We start from the raw sequence: 19,213 nt of genomic DNA, 5'->3' as shown, positions 1-19,213 counted from the left end.
GTCAGAGGCCTCCTGTAATTTTTTAAAGTTTTTCTTTTTAGAACTAATATATTTTTTTAAAAATTCGTTGTTTGTAACCAAAATTCCTAAAAGTGTAGTATTCATATTTGAATGATAGATATGGTCAACTCCGAAGTGAGGTCCAGTTTTTTTCTTATTTAACTTTTAATTTTTTAAATTAATTTTTTGGCTGCGTTGGGTCTTTGTTGCTGCACGCGGGCTTTCTCTAGTTGTGGCGAGCGGGGGCTACTCTTTGTTGCGGTGCGCGGGCTTCTCATGGCGGTGGCTTCTTTTGCTGCGGACTGCGGGCTCTAGGTGTGCAGTTTCAGTAGTTGTGGCTCGCAGGCTCTAGAGCGCAGGCTCAGTAGTTATGGCATACGGGCTTAGTTGCTCCCTGGCATGTGGAATCTTTCTGGACCAGGGATTGAACCCGTGTCCCCTGCATTGGCCAGTAGATTTCTTAACCACTGCGCCACCAGGGAAGTCTCCGTATTTAACTTTTTTTAAGTAGCTGACACAAAAGAATATATGGAACATGTTTATCATGTTTTTGCTTTTGTTTTAATTTGTACATCTACTTATATATAAAAATGTATTTAATTCTGTTTCTAACCTTTATAAAATTGGAATCATGGGGATTATGCTAAATCATACTAAGATTCATCCATGTTGTTTTGGGTAGCTGCAGTACATTCATTTCCAGTTTTGTCTGATGTACCAGAATTTATTCATTTTATTTTGATGGCTGTTTAGGAGTCCAGTTGTTTTGCCTTTAAAGTGTTGCGGTGAACATTATAACGTGTGTCTCTTGGTGCATACATATGAAGAGGTTTCTCCAGCAGTGGAATTGCTGGGTAATAGGATATGCAAATGATGAGCCCTATAAGAGAATGTCACATTGTTTACCAAAGTAGTGAATTGATTTATACTCCACCAGTGACATATGAGTTCCCATTGAGCCATATCCTTTCCAACATTTAAGGTTCTCATACTTCTACATTTTTTTTGCCAATTAAGTTTGCATAAAATGATATCCTAGTATAGTCTTATCTTTCACTTTTTTTTTTTTTTTTTTTTGTGCAGTACGCGGGCCTCTCACTGTTGTGGCCTCTCCCGTTGCGGAGCATAGGCTCCAGATGCGCAGGCTCAGCGGCCATGGCGCGCAGGCTCAGCGGCCATGGCTCACGGGCCCAGCCGCTCTGCGGCATGTTGGATCTTCCCGGACCGGGGCACGAACCCGTGTCCCCTGCATCGGCAGGCGGACTCTCAACCACTGCGCCACCAGGGAAGACCCACTTTTTTAACTAACTTAATTCTCTCTGCTTTTATTTCTTTCATATCTCAAAAGTAAATAACTTTATTTTTTTGTTCTGATTACAAAATTGGCTTATGGATATACATTTTTCAACAAATATTATGTGCCAAAGTATGCTTCAAGGTCCTAAGGGGAGATACAGCATTGAAACAGAAGGGACAAGCCCCTCCCTTCATGGAGCTCCCATTTCTAGTGTGGAAGATTAACAGTATTCAAAGAAAAAATAAGATAATTTTTAATTTAAGATACTGCTAAAGTGCCATGAACACAATAAGACAGTAAAATACTAGTGATTTGTGGGGATGGGACTGCTCTAGATTGGATGATCAAGGAATGCCTTTCTGAGGAAATAAATCATATGTGAGCTGTATCTAAGTAATGAGAGAGGGACAGCCCTGCAGAGACAGACTTAGCCATGTGAAGATAGGTTAAGAGTATAGGTTAAGAGTATTTCAGGTGGTGGGAGCAGCAAGTCCTAAGGCCGTGAGGTGGGGAACTCTGGTGAAATTTAAAGAATAAGAGAGCGGAATTTACCCTCGATCCAGCCATCTGGAGATAACATGTTAATATATTTTGTTGCATATTCCTCCACACATTTCTCTATGTATTTTTGGTATATCTTCCCATCTTCTGGTAAATTAAATGATAGACTCTCTTTTTTTAAATTGAAGTAAAGTTGATTTACAATATTGTGTTAATTTCAGGAGTACAGCGTAGTGATTCAGTTATTTTTTTCTGTGATTATATTCCATTATAGATTAGTACAACATACCTAATATAATTCCCTGTGCTGTACAGTAAATCCTTGTCGCTTTCTGTTTTTTACTTTTTTGTATCTTTAAATAATATTCATATATATTTCTTGATTCATCAAGAATAAAATTTATTTGTTCACTGTATTAAATGTGAGGAAATGATCATACTTAATATTTCTTCTCATTCTCCTACTTATTTATCCTTAAAGGTTCAAATATTAACTGTTAGTCCTTTCATGTCACAAATTCCAAATCAAAAGCGTGTTCTCTTTTTTCATTAGTTGGTTGGCTGGATGATATCTTCAGATACATTTTTGAGAAGAAGTGTACATAGCTGGTGTATTTCTTGACTCTTTGCATATTTGAGAACATTTTTCTGTTGCCTTCAAACGTGATCAACAGTCTGGATAAAGAATTCCCATCAATATTCTGTAAGTTTTGTACCTACTGGCATGTGATGTAGCTAAGAAGGAGACCAAAGCCAGCTTTCCCCCCACACCCCTCCTTTATACATAAATTTACTTTTGTCTGTACTTTTATATGATTTATTTTTAATCCTTAAAGTTCACTACCTTAACTAGGAATTACGTTCCTGTTTGCCGTTTTTTTTCTTTTTCCCTTGGTATGAGATGAACCTGTGATGTACTTACACACACAAAAGGAAGTTAGAACCGTTAGAGTTCCTGTCCAATCCTTGGAGCACTTCTTAGCCAGATTGAAGGAGTAGGTTCTGCTTCTAAGGCTCAAGAGTAGGGAGATGGAAAAATCTCTGCCATTAGAAGGGTCTCCTGGCTTCCTGGAGGGCTATGAGAAGTATTGAGAATTATTTTGAAGCCAACTAGGCTTATTGGGAAAGAGTACTGTGATTGGTTAGTGAAGTCTGCCTCAGGTGAGGGAGAATATAGTACTACCTAATATGCCAGGTAACTGACATCCCTGCTCTCCCTAAGAGCTATCTTAGATTGTCTTCATAAGAAAATTAGGGACATTTTTGGAGACCAGTGAGGGCCCTTTAAATCCAATGATGCCAGCCAAAGGCAGCAGAAACCCCAAGGCTGCTAAGACTCCAGACTCCAGAGAGCTCTGGTGCTGCTCTCACTATTTTACTTAGCTCAGAAGCTATAGATAACCTTCTGTGGCCAACAGCATGATGTCCAAACCCCTCCTTAGCCTATCAAGGCCTTCATGTTCCTTCATGCTCTCTTTGACAGATCCTGTGGTGCAGTTACCCCAAACTAATTTTTATTCCCTGTACATTTCTATAATCTGTTCTTAGCACTTGTCTACTTTGCCATGGTATACGAAATGCACTTAAAGAATTAGAATGTTCAAGTTGAAAGAAACATTAGATATCCTATCAGTGCCTCACAGTCCTGGGTATACATCAGAGTCACTTGGAGAATCCCTAGAGTTTTTTTTTTTGCGGTACGCGGGCCTCTCACTGTTGTGGCCTCTCCCGCTGCAGAGCACAGGCTTCGGACGCGCAGGCTCAGCGGCCATGGCTCACGGGCTCAGCCGCTCCGCGGCATGTGGGATCTTCCCGGTCCGGGGCACGAACCTGTGTCCCCTGCATCGGCAGGCGGACTCTCAACCACTGCGCCACTAGGGAAGCCCCCTAGAGTTTTTTTACTTTAAGAGGTCTGGGGAACAGATTTGGCATGTGTATTTTTATTTTTCAAATTTTATTTCTGTATACTATGCTTTAGTTTTGGTCATATGTATGTTTGTAATAGTGCAGTATTGAATAGTTTTTATTATTTGCTGTTTGTTACACTTTTCTATGTTGCTACAGTATCCACAATTATTGTCAGAAAGGCTGCATAATAATTTGAGTTATTTACCTGTTTCTTGATTGTTGGTAAGTTGTTTCCTAGATTTTACTTTTATAAATGACTCTACTGTGACTATCTTCTTGCATATAGCTTATGTTTGTTTTTTTTTTTTTAATGAACAATACTGGACATTTTACATAAGAATAACCTGAAGCCTAGAGAGGTAAGTGGCTTACTTCGTGTGCACAGTTAAGGAGGAGTAAAGCTTGAACCTGATCTCCCGAATCCTGGTGCAACACGCCTTCCACCACCCATACTTTTTACACCTTGTCCTTCATATCCTTTCTCTGTACAACCAGATCCTATCCATCCGACAAAAATTTGTGTAAATATCACTTGCTTCACAAAGCCATTCCTTGCTTACCCACTTGGAAGAAATTTGTCTTCTTGAATGTCCTTAATTATCTACAGTTCTTTTTTCCTTTTTCACTTTTGACCTTATATGATAATTATGCTCTTTATGTCTTATCTCCCTTACCAGAGGCAATATGCATAATGGATAGGATTTGGGGCTCTGGAACAGATTGGAGTTCTAATTACAGCACCAGATCCTAGCTCTGTGAACTTGGGCAAGTTACTCAACCTCTAAGCCTGAGTTTTCTCACATTTAAAATGGAATTAAGTGAAATACTAATATAAAACACCTAGTACAATATCTGGCACACAGCACATAATTTATTTTAATTTTTGTGTTAATAATATGCTTTTATTAACAATGTAACTCATGGTAAGCTCCTTGAGAACCAGATCTAGTGCTTAATACAGGGTTTGGGTCCATAGTATGGATTCCATAAATATTTGATGAATAAACAGTAACATTAATATTTAAGGTATGTCACCTCCCCAAATACTTAAAAGAAGCCCTGGGTAAATGTTTAATATGACACTGCTATTACCCTTCCAGGCAATAATTCAAACTCACCTTACCAGTAGCCATTCTGACTAGCTAGTACCTTGTCCATAGTGCTTAACCACTCAGAACTCAGCACCTTCAATTATGTCTGTTTTAATTGGGCATTTCTGGTCTAGATACAACCTTTGTGAGGCCAACTCATGAAAATTTTATTTTCCGGCACTGGTGGGAAGAAACCTTTATTTAAAAGTTGAGCTTATTACATATGGATTTGTTTTTGTAATTTAGTGATCAATCTCTTAGTTTTACTTGACCAAGAAATTTGGATCTGAAGTAGATTTTTTTTTGCAGTTTTTAGAAAAAGTTAATAGTACTATTGAGTCTGGGGTACATTGTTTTAAAGTTTTACTATTGACAGCTAGGAGAAAAGGGAATGAACTTGTCTTTAATAATACCTTGAATTTATATTCATATCTCTTTCTGTATGCAAATTGCTTCTTTCTTGAGGAGTTAGGCAGGTTCCTATAGTTTGCTGTTTGTGAATTAATGTCCACTTATAATACTAAAAAGTAGAACTAGAGCACAGCATTAAAATATCTAAAGTTTAATTTCATGGATCTTCATCCATGTTGGTGATAGGTGTCATGCTCTGAATGTATGGACTTAACACGTATGGCTCCTTGTCTAACCTGGGTCTTTTATCTCCACTGCTGGAGCCACTCAGTCTCAACCACAAACCCAGCTAAACCTCAGGCTTGGGACTGACTTCCTCCCTGCCCTCATTTGTTGAACTCATTCTGACTTTAGTGTGTTTTAGTATCAGAGCACTTGTCTTATTTCCACCTTCTCTGCCATATTCCAGTTTTCAGAACTTGACCCTCTTTCTTGACCTACCTGACACCTAGTTCACTGGGGACTGCTTTGCTCTCACCACTGCTGTGAGCCCCAGCCCATGATGCTTCCCGATCTGCTGCCCATCTTCTTGTGTGTTTCTTAATGAGTTGCTAAACTGCCCCAGTTTCCATGTATAACAAAGGACAGAGCAGACCAGAGACACATAGATGAAGCAAACTAAATTGATATTTGTGCACCTCCTGCCCCACAAAGGACTGGCTCCACTGCGCTACTGCAGGGGAATAGCTTCTATTTCATCTCTGATGAGACATTTCTACCAAGTATTGTATCACTCTTTTCTAACAAGTTCATTAGATATGACTAAGTATTTGTTTCACTTCTTCCTTTATGGTTCCAGTGAATCCATAGACCATTTTAGGATGTGGGCAAACAACTGGTTGAAATGTGAAGCTTTTTCCAGTTCCCGTGATAAGCATTTGGCTCTTTCTCCTCTTTGCATCCATAACTCCACTTTTTATTTGCCTCTGTTATAGTAAAGAGAGTAAATGTTAAAATTGTTAAAGCTTTTTTTCGGCTTACAAAGTACATTATCATTTTTTAAAATGTATAAATAAGTTATTACCTCTGATTGAGATATTAAAGTGAGTTCATGCTTCTACACAATTCTCCTGCCTCACACACTTAACAATAACAGGTAAAATGGTTAAGATAAAAGCAGATATATTTATGTGACTAAAAATAGAAGAGAAAGCCCTCATGGTGAGTGGGAACTCGGGCTCTGGGTCTAGAACCACGGTGGCCAAGACCATGACCTCTGTTCGTAAAAATCTTTTTGAGAGCTCCATGACCGAGGCAAAAGAGCTAGGAATAGTGATCAAAGCCAGGGCCTGGGATGGGTGTCAGTTTGTGAAAGCAGGCTGGGAAAACTGTTGACTTTCGGCCTGGGACTGCTGCTTTATAAAAAACTGGGCCCAATGAGAGTAAATGAGAAAAACATGGCTTTTGGGTCTTTTAAAACCAAAAACAGACAAGTAGCCTTGTCTCGGTTGACTTGGTAGCTAGATCTGTGATTTAAGGGTATCAAAGTAGGCTCAAAACACTATTTAAGACCTAGTTCTTGGACTTCCCTGGTGGCGCAGTGGTTAAGAATCCACCTGCCAATTCAGGGGACATGAGTTCGAGCCCTGCTCTGGGTAGATCCCATATGCTGGGGAGCAACTAAGCCCGTGCGCCACAACTACTGAGCCTGCACTCTGGATCCCACAGGCCAGAACTACTGAAGCCTGCGTGCCTAGAGCCCGTGCTCTGCAACAAGAGAAGCCACGTCAGTGAGAAGCCCGCGCACCGCAACGAAGAGTAGCCCCCGCTCGGCTCAACTAGAGAAATCCCGTGCACAGCAACGAAGACGCAACACAGCAAAAAAAAAAAAAAGACACCATATACAAAGGGCCACCAATTACGATGGCAGCTGACTTCTCATCAGCAACAATAGAGGCCAGGAAACAATGTCTCAAATACTGAGGGCGTATATACTGACCTAGAACTTTATCCACAGCTAAAATAACATTTAAGAATGACTGTAAGTTAGAAACATTTTTAGACATGAGTTTAGTACAGAACCTCACTTAAGAATTATTAAAAGAGGGCTTCCCTGGTGGTGCGATGGTTAAGAATCCACCTGCCAGTGCAGGGGACACAGGTTTGAGCCCTGCTCCAGGAAGATCCCACGTGCCACGGAGCAACTAAATCCGTGCGCCACAACTACCGAGCCTGTGTGCCACAACTACTGAAGCCTGTGCACCTAGAGCCCGTGCTGTGCAGCAAGAGAAGCCACCACAATGAGAAGCCTGCACACTGCAACGAAGAGTAGTCCCCGCTCGCTGCAACTAGAGAAAGCCCGCACGCAGCAACGAAGACTCAACACAGCCAAAAATAAATTTATTTTAAAAAATTATTAAAGGATACATTTCTGCAAGGAGAAAAGTGAATCCAGAGAGAAGATGTGGGAGTAAAGAAGCAAAGGCAGGGCTTCCCTGGTGGCGCAGTGGTTGAGAGTCCGCCTGCCGATGCAGGGAACACAGGTTCGTGCCCTGGTCCGGGAAGATCCCACATGCTGCGGAGCTACTGGGCCCGTGAGCCGTGGCCGCTGAGCCTGTGCGTCTGGAGCCTGTGCTCCGTAACGGGAGAGGCCGCAACAGTGAGAGGCCCGCGTACTGCAAAAAAAAAAAAGAAGCAAAGGCAGTTTCTGCAGTAGGAGAGGTGGTGGCTAAAAAAATAGAAAATGATTTGACAAGTCAGTACATTTAAATCAGTTATTGACTGCAAAGTAGACACTTTTTTTGTGATAAAAAAGCTGAAATAAACCAACAGTTCCTGAATGTGTTGGTCTTAGGATCCCTTTATACTCTTAAAAATTATTGTAGGCCCAAAGAGCTTTTGTTACATGGGTTATATCAACTGATATTTGCCATATTAGAAATTAAAACTAATATTTAAAAAATACTATTTCATTTGCAAATAATAAACCTACTACATGTTAACATTTTTATGAAAAATATTTCCCAAGATAGAAATTTAATGAATGGCATTTTTTGTACATTTTTGCCAGTGTCTTTAATGTGTGGCTTAGAAGACAACTGGGTTCTTATATATGAATCAGGTATTCATTTTCATGTATATATTATTATAGATGAATCACATTATTCATAAATTCTTATTTCTGAATTGAAATACCTGTAGAAAATTCAGCCTCACACAGACATGTAGTTGGAGAAGGGAATATATTAATAGCCTTTTTTCTTGACAGCTTAAATTTTTTTCTTTTCCTTGAAGTGACAAGAGCACTTCATTTTCAAGGAAATGTCTGTCACATACCCACGTCTGCAGAACCATGGTTTGTCTGTCAGTCGTTCTTCAAATAAAAATGTTCTGTGAAAAAAAAGTGGCTTGTTAAACTCAATCAGACGAGTGCTTCTCCAAGAGACAACCACTGTACTGTGTGCAGCAAAAGTGCTTTATGCATGTTTCCTATATCATCACCTAGATTTTAAAAAAGACATATTTGTGGGTCAAAATTGAATAAAATCAGTAATTTTTACTGCCTCATCAAGGGCACTCTTAAGCGTAATTGGCTTTTTTTTCTGTGAGTGCATGACAATGAAGAATACAATGACAGCTGGGACAGTTTGGTACCACTGCCCTGATTCATGTAAGGCGCCAGCTGTTTTACCCATCATTGCTTTCATATCATCAGTGCAAATGTCAACAGAGTGGGGGAAAAGCAACATCTTAGTAATATTATAAAATAGCTTTAACCTTGCAGATTCTTGAATGGGTCTCGGGAAACACATTCGAAGAACAGCTGCTCTAATGAGAGAGGACCTCTTCACTAAGAACCTCTTTATGTTCAGGAGGAAGGCAAACATAGCTGAAGAATATTTAGAATAAAGGTAAAGTTAGGTGTGCCCTCTAAAAGTAAGAATAGGGACTTCCCTGGCAGTCCAGTGGTTAAGACTGTGCTCCTAATGCAGGGGACGCAGGTTCGATACTTGGTCAGGGCACTAGATTCAACATGCCACAACTAAGAGTTTGCATGCCACAGCCTAAAAAGGAAAAAAGAAAACAAAATAAGAGTAATTACTAAAGAAAAAAATAATAATTACTGAAAGAAAAAGAAGGCATCTATAATTTCCAAACAAGCAGAGCTATAAAAGGGAATATAGAAATCTATCAATTCAATAGAAGGCAGGAGAAAAGAATCAGAAGGATAACAAATATATTGAAAACTATATAAAGTAGGGAAATAAATCCAGCTACATCAGTAGTCAAAAGTGTGAATCAACTCCTCTGTAAAAAATTAGTTTGTCATATTAGATTTAAAAAAATTCATTTATATGTTGCTTAAAAGAGACACAACTAAAACCTAATTTTTGAAAAGTGTTGAAAAGGAGAAAACAATTCAGGTAAATACTAAAAGGAAGCTTGTGCAGCATTTTATTATTAGGCAAAATGACCTTTAAGGCAAAAACCATTAATTAGGATAAGGAGGGACAGTACCTAGTGGTAAAAGAAATCTAAGAAGATACTAAAGTAAAAAACTATGTACCTTCCAGTGTATTCGCCGACAACTGCAAGGAGAAATTGACAGACTCCCTGGTCGTGGTGGAAAATTATGGTGCAGCTCAATCAGAAATTAGTATAGCAGATTAAAGAAAAAAAATCAGCTTACAAAAAACAAAAGCATTCTTGTACATGCATTACAGTTAGTACATGTAATGGGAAGAAAACACTAGTAACAACCAACTCATTCTATGATGCTTTTTGTAAGATTACAACCTTAATATAAGGATGAGCAAGGGTGTTCAAGAAAGAACATTAGAAACCAATCTCAGGAGTAGAGAGAAAAGAAAAACAACATTCTCACAAATTTAGCAGTGTACTAAAATAATGCATAATGAGCAAAGAGGATGTATTTTAGAAATGCAAGAATTTTAAAATTCTTTTAAAATATAAGTCATATTAAAAAAATATATATAAGTCATATTTATCACTCTTCTGCTCAAAATTCTTCAGTGGCAACATTAAAAGTTCTGCCTTGAGGGCTTTGCACCTGTGGTTCCTTCAGCCTACCATGGACTTTCTTTGATCTTCCCTCAAATGTCACTCCAGTGAGCCCTTCCCTGACTATCCTAGTTAAATTTCATTTTCTAGCTAGCACTCCTTACCCTCCTGCTCTGCTTTGTTTTTCTCCAGAGCACTTATGACTTGTGCTGTATTTTATTTTATTGTTTATTATCTGTCTTCCCAAATAGAATTTAAGCTTCATGAGGGCAGGGGTTTTTGCCGGTCAGTTCCCTGCTTTTCCCAGAGTCTAAAACAGTGCCTGGCACATCACAGTCACTCAGTAAATATTTGTTGAATGAATGAATGACTAGTTCAACATCAGAAAATCTACCAACAGGGTAAAAGAGAAAAATCATATGATAAGCTCATATGCAGAAGAATTTGATAAAATTATTCATTCATGATAAGAACTTAGCAAACAATAAATAGAAAAAAATGTCTTTAACTTGCTAATAATAAAAAATTTAGAGTTAATGGCATACTTGATGGTGAAACTTTAGGAATAGTTACATCAAAGACAGAGCCGAAAAAAAAAAAGAGCCGAGACAAGTTGCTGCTCTCACCTATTCAATTTTGTGCAAGGACAAGAAAAAGTACTAAGGGATATAAAATTGAAAAGTAAAAAAAAAGCTGTCCTAATTGTAAAGGAAGTCTACACTAAATGTTCAAGAGAATCTACAAACTATTAAAACTATTAGAAAGTTCAGAGAGGTAACTGTTATATAAAGATTAGCATTCTTACAAGTAATTAGTATATGTAATAGAAAAATGATCCAATTTATAATAGTGACTTAAAACATAAGCTTCTCAGAAATTAATTTAATGAAAGATGCAATGGAAAATTTTGCAAGATAGTATTAGGGAGCAAAAAAGTCCTGACGTCATGGAGATAGATTCATAGATGGAAAGATGTAATATCAGAAAAATATCAGTTCTCTCCAAATCTATAAATTAAACAGTATGCCTAATGATTTTCCCTGGAACTTGACAATAATCTAAGATTTATATGGGGGACTTCTCTGGTGGTCCTGTGGCTAAGACTCCACACTCACAAATCAGGGGCCCCGGGTTCGGTCCCTGGTCAGGGAACTAGATTCAACATGCCACAACTAAGAGTTTGCATGCCACAACTAAAGATTCCACATGCTGCAACTAAGACCTGATGCAGATAAATAAATAAAATATTTTTTAAATTAAAAAAAAATTGTGTGAAAAAGTAAAAAACCTGAAACATTAAGACAACTATTTTTAAAAATTTATTTATTTTCGGCTGAGTTGGGTCTTCGTTGCTGCTCTCGGGCTTTCTCTAGTTGTGAGTGGGGGCTACTCTTCGTTGCGGTGCGCAGGCTTTGTTGCGGAGCATGGGCTCTAGGCGCGCAGGCTCAGTAGTTGTGGCTCAGGGGTTCTAGAGCGCAGGCTGAGTAGTTGTGGCACACGGGCTTAGTTGCTCCGTGGCATGTGGGCTCTTCCTAGACCAGTGCTCGAACCTGTGTCCCCTGCATTAGCAGGTGGATTTTTAACCACTGTGCCACCAGGGAAGTCCCTATTTCTAATTTTTTGATGGACCACCATACTGTTTCCACAGCAGCTGTACCAGCTTACATTCCCAACAACAGTTCATATTTGTTGTTTCTGGGTTTTTTTTGATAGTGGCCATCCTAATGGGTATGAAGTGTTATAGGAGGTGTTTTTTTTTTTTTTTTTTGCAATACGCGGGCCTCTCCCGTTGCGGAGCCCAGGCTCCGGACGTGCAGGCTCAGCGGCCATGGCTCAGGGGCCCAGCCGCTACGCAGCATGTGGGATCTTCCCGGACCAGGGCACGAACCCGTGTCCCCTGCATTGGCAGGCGGACTCTCAACCACTGTGCCACCAGGGAAGCCCTCATAGTAGTTTTGATTTGCACTTCCCCAATGATTAGTGATGTTTAGTGTCTTATCATGTGCTTCTTGACTACTTGTAGATCTTCTTTGGAGAAATGTCCATTCAAGTCCTTCATCCATTTTTGAATCAGGTTGGTTTTTTGTTGTCGTTGTTGCTGTTGAGTTTTAGGAATTCTGTATATAGCCTGAATATTAATCCCTTCTCAGATATATCATTTGCAAATATTTTTTCCCATTCTGTGGGTTGCCTTTTTACTCTTTTGATAGTATCTTTTGATGCACAAAAGTAAAAGAATTTTTATGAAGTCCAGTTTGTCTGTTTTTTCATATCCAAGAAATCATTGACAAATCCAACGTCATTTTCAAAGTACTTTTGCATATACTATTTCACTTGTGCCTCAAAGATACATAAAGGATGTTTATTTCAGTTCAGTGATCATTTATAGAGTAGGTTTTGTGCTAGGTTTTGTACTAGATCTTGGGGAACCAAAGGTAAGACAAGAACTCTGACCACAGGTAACATCAACAGACAACATTGGAATATACAGTCAGAAATGTTTATATGAAAACAGTGATTAGGGGAGAGACAGATTGTTGGGAGGTGTTAATGATAGATAGTGATGGCACTCATACTCTGTTATATATTTTTTCCTTTTTTTTTCCAACTTTATTGAGAGAAAAATAATCGATATGTAACATTGTGTAAGGTAAGGTGTACAATGTGTTGATTTGATATATTACATTTTTTGTTTCAAGGAAGAATTGGTGTTGTTTTACACCATTTTGGAATTATATTTCATAATTTATATAGCTGATTTGATATACTTTTGAAAATTGTATTTTCCACAGTTATAATTTTTTTCCTCCAAAAAATCTGAGTGATATATTAGAACATTGAACCTAGGCCACCCTCCTTGATATTGTGTTTGTGGAAAGAGTGATTAATCTATGTGCATAATTTGGCCCCTTGCATCCAAAATGCAATTTTGTTTATTAGAAATATTTTAGATAATTAATGCTTTGTAGCTTTGTGTTGTTATTTTTATTTTATTTTTTAAAATTTATTTATTTTTGGCTGCATAGGGTCTTCGTTGCTGCGCGTGGGCTTTCTCTAGTTGCATCAAGCAGGGGCTACTCTTTGTTGTTGTGAGCGGGGGCTACTCGTTGTTGTGGTGTGCGGGCTTCTCATTGCAGTGGCTTCTCTTGTTGTGGAGCACGGGCTCTAGGTGCGCGGGCTTCAGTAGCTGTGGCTCACCGGCTCTAGAGTGCAGGCTCAGTAGTTGTGGCACATGGGCTTAGTTGCTCTGCGGCATGTGGGATCTTCCTGGACCAGGGCTCGAACCCATGTTCCCCTGCATTGGCAGGCGGATTCCCAACCACTGCACCACCAGGGAAGCCCTCGTGTTGTTATTTTTAGATCTGAAAAAGATGGAGAGAAATAAAACATGGCAAATCTATTGCTTGAAGTAGATGAAAAGAGTCAAACTTCAGCAAAAACAAAAGCCCCTGAAATGAAGAACAGAAAATCTGTGATTATTATCATTATTAGCTCCGCAGGGATGTTGAAGTGATCAGCATATCAATAACATAATTAAGTAGAAAGGTATTTTTAAATTTTGAGAAAGAGAGAAACCATTCCTCTAGGGTATGTCTCTTTTTTTTAAAAAATAAATTTATTTATTTATTTATTTATTTTTGGTTGTGTTGGGTCTTCGTTTCCGTGCGAGGGCTTTCTCTAGTTGCGGTGAGCAGGGGCCACTCTTCATCGTGGTGCGCGGGCCTTTCACTGTCGCGGCCTCTCTTGTTGAGGAGCACAGGCTCAGTAGTTGTGGCTCATGGGCCTAGTTGCTCCGCGGCATGTGGGATCTTCCCAGACCAGGGATCGAACCTGTGTCCCCTGCATTGGCAGGCAGATTCTCAACCACTGCACCACCAGGGAAGCCCCTAGGGTATGTCTCTTATATACTCAGAAAAATTTGTGCTTTTTTTAGTTAGGCATCAGTGATGAATAAATAGTCCGTTCATATTAAATACACTTGTGCTCCTTCAGGAGCATATATACATATTAATTACACCGATACAGATCTGATACCAAGGAAAAATATACAAATCTATTGCAGATTCTTTTTTTTAAAATTATTTTAACTATCTATCTATTTTTTAAATTTATGGCTGTGTTGGATCTTAGTTGCAGCACGCGGGCCTCTCTCTAGTTGTGGTACGTGAGCTCCAGAGCGTGTGGGCTCTGTAGTTGTGGAGCGCAGGCCTAGTTGACCAGCGGCATGTGGGATCCTAATTCCTGGACCAGGGATCAAACCCATGTCCCCTGCATTTGAAGGCGGATTCCCAACCACTGGATCACCAGGGAAGTCCCTGCAGATTCTTTTATGTGTTGTGTAGAGTTCCTTACTTCATATGGAAGTGACCCTGTGAGCGCCATAACAAAAGCTTTGTTAGGAGTTGGTTTTCTTTTGGAATGGGATCCCTTTATTCTGATAATTTATTCTGACGTAAGACCTCTACCCAAGGAAATAATGGAATTATTTTGAGCAGTGCTACCATCCAATCAGAGAATGCTAGCCTTCAGGGGGATCCTCTGGCTCTGCTAGTCTCCTTACCAAGGCCAAGTCAAGATTTTCCACCAGGACTGGCCTTTGGATGATAGATTTGCAATATCTGGTAGAGGGCATGTGTTAACATTGCCTAGTAATCTCTGGTTGCTTTTGTGGAATTCAGATGCAGATTTGATTAGTGACTAACCATCATCCCACATATGGGGACATCGTGAGATAATTGATAATTTTGGGAAAATCTCATGTTGGTTCTGTAATTTGACCTCCTCTTTTGTGCAGGATTTGGGGATGAAGGTGGCATTCTGTAACTGAAAGAACAGAAGTTTTGTCATCAGAGTGATTTGGGCTCAAATCAAGAGTGTTTGGGTTCAAATCCTGACTCTGACTAGCATTGTAACTCTGGGCAAGTGACTTAACTTCTCTGAATCTCAATTTCGTTTGTAAAAAAAAGCACTAGTGTTACTTTATAGGGTAATGGAAATTAAATAAAATCTTACCACAGTGCTTAGCATATAGTAAGTACAGTTATTCTACTATCAGTGATACAAACAGCTGGAGCAATATTTGGCGCATTTTATTTGTACCTCAAAGGTATGTAAACTCAGTGAAGAGTTAGAGTTCCCTTCTAACGTTAGTTTTCCATTGTTGTTAATACAAAGAAATTTTCATGAAAATATTACTGTACCAGTTACTGAAATTGTGTGTTGTTAAAATTTGATCATCAAAGGAAATGCATTCTGTTTTTTAGCTTTGTTGTTAGATCTCTTTATCCAGTTCATATTACACTTAAATAAACACATCCTTAGGCCTACTGCTTTTAGCTTTTAGACTAGGAATTGCTATTGAGGAGGAATAGAGACCAGGCCATATTTATAAGGGCTCTGAAAGAAATCTTGTGAAGTACAAACCAAGATAAGACACTATTAGGTAGATGCAAATGAATCAGAATGCATGGGATGATTAGAGTTAAGAGTGCTGTTAAAAAGCCTTATGCCTCAGAGCTAATAGGCTAGTTTTAAACGATGATAACCCTAAGAGTCTTGAAAGAAAATTTATAAAGGAAAGTTTGGTTTGGGGTGGGGCTCAGGGAGCATTTGCAGATGGAATGGAGAGAACTCTGAAGATGAGCAGGGATTCAGAGTCCTGAGGAATTTTCAGAGTGATAAGATTATGAGAGACAGTCCCTGTGAATCCGCATGGTGAATTTACTTGATGCCTATATTTTCAGGACCTGTTGACATTTTATCCATCCTTAAAGGCCTCTCTTAATTGCTATTTTCTCCCAAAGTCTTCTCCAGTTTTTCTACTAGCTAACAAGAATCTTTTCTCTTTATACTAAATAAAAGGAACCATGAGTTTGGGGGAACATTTTTATATTTCTCTTATGAGAAATTATGTTACAGTTGTGTCATATTATTACATGAATGTGTCTGCTTCTTAACTCATGGTATAGAAGGAAGAACATGAGTTCTTAGGTTGGAAATACCTGGATTTGAATACTCTGATCTTTTATAGCAATGTGCTTTTTTGTTGTTGTTATATAATGTCTATTTCCAAAGGGTTGGGAGGATTAAATGGAATAATATGTAGAGAGTAGTTTTTACCTTCTGCTGATCTAATGGCATAGAATTTCTATTCCTTGCTCTCTGATAAGGATCCTAAGGAGGTGGTTTGAAAAGGGAAATTTATAGATACTAGATGGAATCGAAAACCCAGGTGTGTGAGGAGTCATATGTAAGATGTCTGTCTTTTAATCTCACTGATTAAATTGATGAACAAAGAGAAACTGTGAGATATCAGGAAAAGCTGTTACTAGTCACTCAGATTATACATATTGAATACATTTACTTTATACATTACATAACAGAAATGCTACCACCTTGTACCAGAAACAATTTCTACTAGGAAAATTCATTCTGACAGGACAAAATTCTTGTTTAAAATTTGGACAGATATCTGTATTATTGAATTAGCCAAATGAGAAGAGAAACATTCTAAAAATGTAGCTTGTGATTTACCGACTTAATGCAGATGGCTTATTTGTCTAGTAACCATACAGCTCTGTCCAGATTTTGCACATAATATGTCAGAATCATCTACATAAGATGCAGCGTGGACTAATGCAAAGGGAACCTGGGCTAGAAGTCAGAAGAACTGGAGGCAAGTCCTAATGTTATCTGAGACCAGGCTTCTGTTATATAGGTCTTGTTACTGTGGCAAAACAATGGTAAACTATAGGCTGGTCAGAGAAGCATTGTGCAGGATGAAACCTTGCAGCTCTGTGCATCAGTGTGTGTGGTGGTAGAGGCGGGGCGGGGGAGGGGCGGTGGCGGTATGAGTTACTAAAGATGGCTAAAACCGACTGAAGCAGCGACCTCTAATCGATAAAAGACAACAGACTCCCTGTGATGCCTAAGAATAAACATGAGTTTGAAAGACCCTCTCTGAGATACACGAAACCCTGACTAGACTTCACAGGTCTGATGATATGCTGGTGGTTCTGTGTTGCCATATCTTGAAGAAATGTTCATCAGGTCCTGAGAAGCAAAGTCAGGGAAGAGGTCCTCGAATTTACTAGCTTGCACCAGACCATCAGGTAAAGGTAGGACATTTATTTGGCTTAGAATATTCTTCAGAGGGACAGTGAAATACTCGCGAGATGATGCAGGTAATAAAAAGGTCATGAAAAATTGTCTCTGAAAAAAAGAATCGAGGAGAAATGGAGACTTCCAGAGAAAAGCTACCAAATGCCTATGTATCAAAATGCCTGCCAAGAACACAGCCATTGAATGGTGACATCTGAGTGGCTTTGTTTGTTGGAGTTGTCTCAGGTGAGGTAAGTTTATGTCTTCTCACTCTCCTTGATCTTTGTATAATTCCCTGGTGCTTTACAGTGACTCCACAACTTTCTTATTGTGGGTTCTGGGCAAGTTCCTTAACTTCTCTAAACTAGCCTCAGTTTCCTCATCTGTAAAACACAGATCTGTAGTGCCTGCTACTAAAGGCGGCTTTAAGGATGAAGTGAAGTAATATATGTGAAAGTTTCACTATCAGATACTTGATAAGCTCCCTTCTGCCAAGGAGCTCCTAAGATCGATAGGCAGAGCATGATGTCACTTCACTGCTAGCCTCTAGCTACAGTAACACTAGCACTTTGAGTCCTGTTCTGACTTGTGATCCTTATTTTTAATCATTTTACTTCTGCCCAGTGGAGGAAAAACAAATGGAGCAAGTTGTAGATGCCACAAAGCCCTTTATAAATGGTTGTAAGGCTAGTAATGCTCCAGTGCTTGCATAGGATGGGTTTCCAAACAATCCTCGCTAGTACAGAGTGTAATTTCAGAGGCCCAAGGAAAAGTCTGAGTACTCCTCTCAGAGGCAGAAGTGTAAGCAATCAGTTCCTTCTTTAAAAAAACCCACAAAAAACAACAAAAAAAGGCATTATTGAGATATAATTCACATATCATAAAACTGATCTCAGTAGAAAAACTGGATCTTGGGTAAATAATCCCTGTGTACTTGAGTAGCACCTCGAAATCGAATTAAGAAAAGAGAAGAATTTCACTTGAGGAAACAAAGCTAATAGAATTGGAACAGACCTTTAGAATAATATCATCAGAGAGATGCAAGTATATTGCATCCACAGAGCATGAACAGGCATTACAAAAATGAAGTAAATTGGAGATCTTAACAATGAAAAACATACTTTTTGAAATAAAACAATAGGTGGGTTGAATGGCAGAGTGGATACACAGAAGAGTGAATACTGTTCTGGAAAACTGGATGGAGAAATTCTCTCAGAACGCAGTAGGAAAAGAAAGTAGGTGGAGAATGAAAGCCATTGGGGGGGGTAGATCGAGTGCTCACATCTATCTAATAGGAGTGACAGGAGAAAGTGGAGAAAATGGAGGGCAGATATGGCAACGTTTTTTGTTAATCCTCTAACTGCTGTTCTCCAACCCTTCTCCCCTGCTGGCCAGGCTGTCTCCCACCATAGTTGCTGAACATGCCCACCAATTGTTTTTCCAGTCACCCTTGCAACTGGGGCATTGATGTGTGATCCAGTCCTGACCAGTGGGACCAGACAGGAGTTCTGCTAGGCGACTTCTATGAGTATTTCTCCACAATATCAAGAGACGCACAAGGAACGACTGCTTCCTGTGTTTGGATGCAGTTGTGTGAGGATACACTATCTGGAGCTGTAGTGGTCATCTTGCAACCACATGGGGACAAAAGCAATGCTGAGAATGGCTGAACAGAAAGGTGGACCTTGAGTCCTTGTATACTTTAGATGTTAATCCCCTATATGTTTTAGACTTTGCAAATGCCTCCTTCTATTCTGTCACCTATTAACTTTGTTTATGTGGTATCTTTCATGGATAGAAATAATTCTGATATAATCAAATTCTTGATTGTTCTTCTGTATTGGTTTGTGCTTTTGACGTTTAAAGTTCTTCCCTGTCTCTAGGTCACAAAGTTCATCCTACATTTTATTCAGTTGGATTTATGGTTTTACTTTCACATTTA

At 39.1% G+C, this 19,213-nt stretch overlaps 1 long non-coding RNA gene across 1 annotated transcript; it reads left to right on the top strand.

The window, feature by feature from the left end:
- Window positions 1-1,074: 1,074 nt before the first annotated feature.
- LOC309976047 lies at window positions 1,075-7,693 on the top strand. Its single transcript, XR_014326982.1, has 3 exons — window positions 1,075-2,501; window positions 4,045-4,065; window positions 6,877-7,693. It is a non-coding gene; the product is annotated as an uncharacterized lncRNA (long non-coding RNA).
- The last annotated feature ends 11,520 nt before the right edge of the window (window positions 7,694-19,213 follow it).

This window comes from Leucopleurus acutus, assembly GCF_964270905.1.
Source record: "Leucopleurus acutus genome assembly, chromosome: 19".
NCBI lineage: Eukaryota > Metazoa > Chordata > Mammalia > Artiodactyla > Delphinidae > Leucopleurus > Leucopleurus acutus.
Note: the sequence above shows the minus strand (reverse complement) of the source record. Positions and strands in the feature narration are given on the sequence as shown.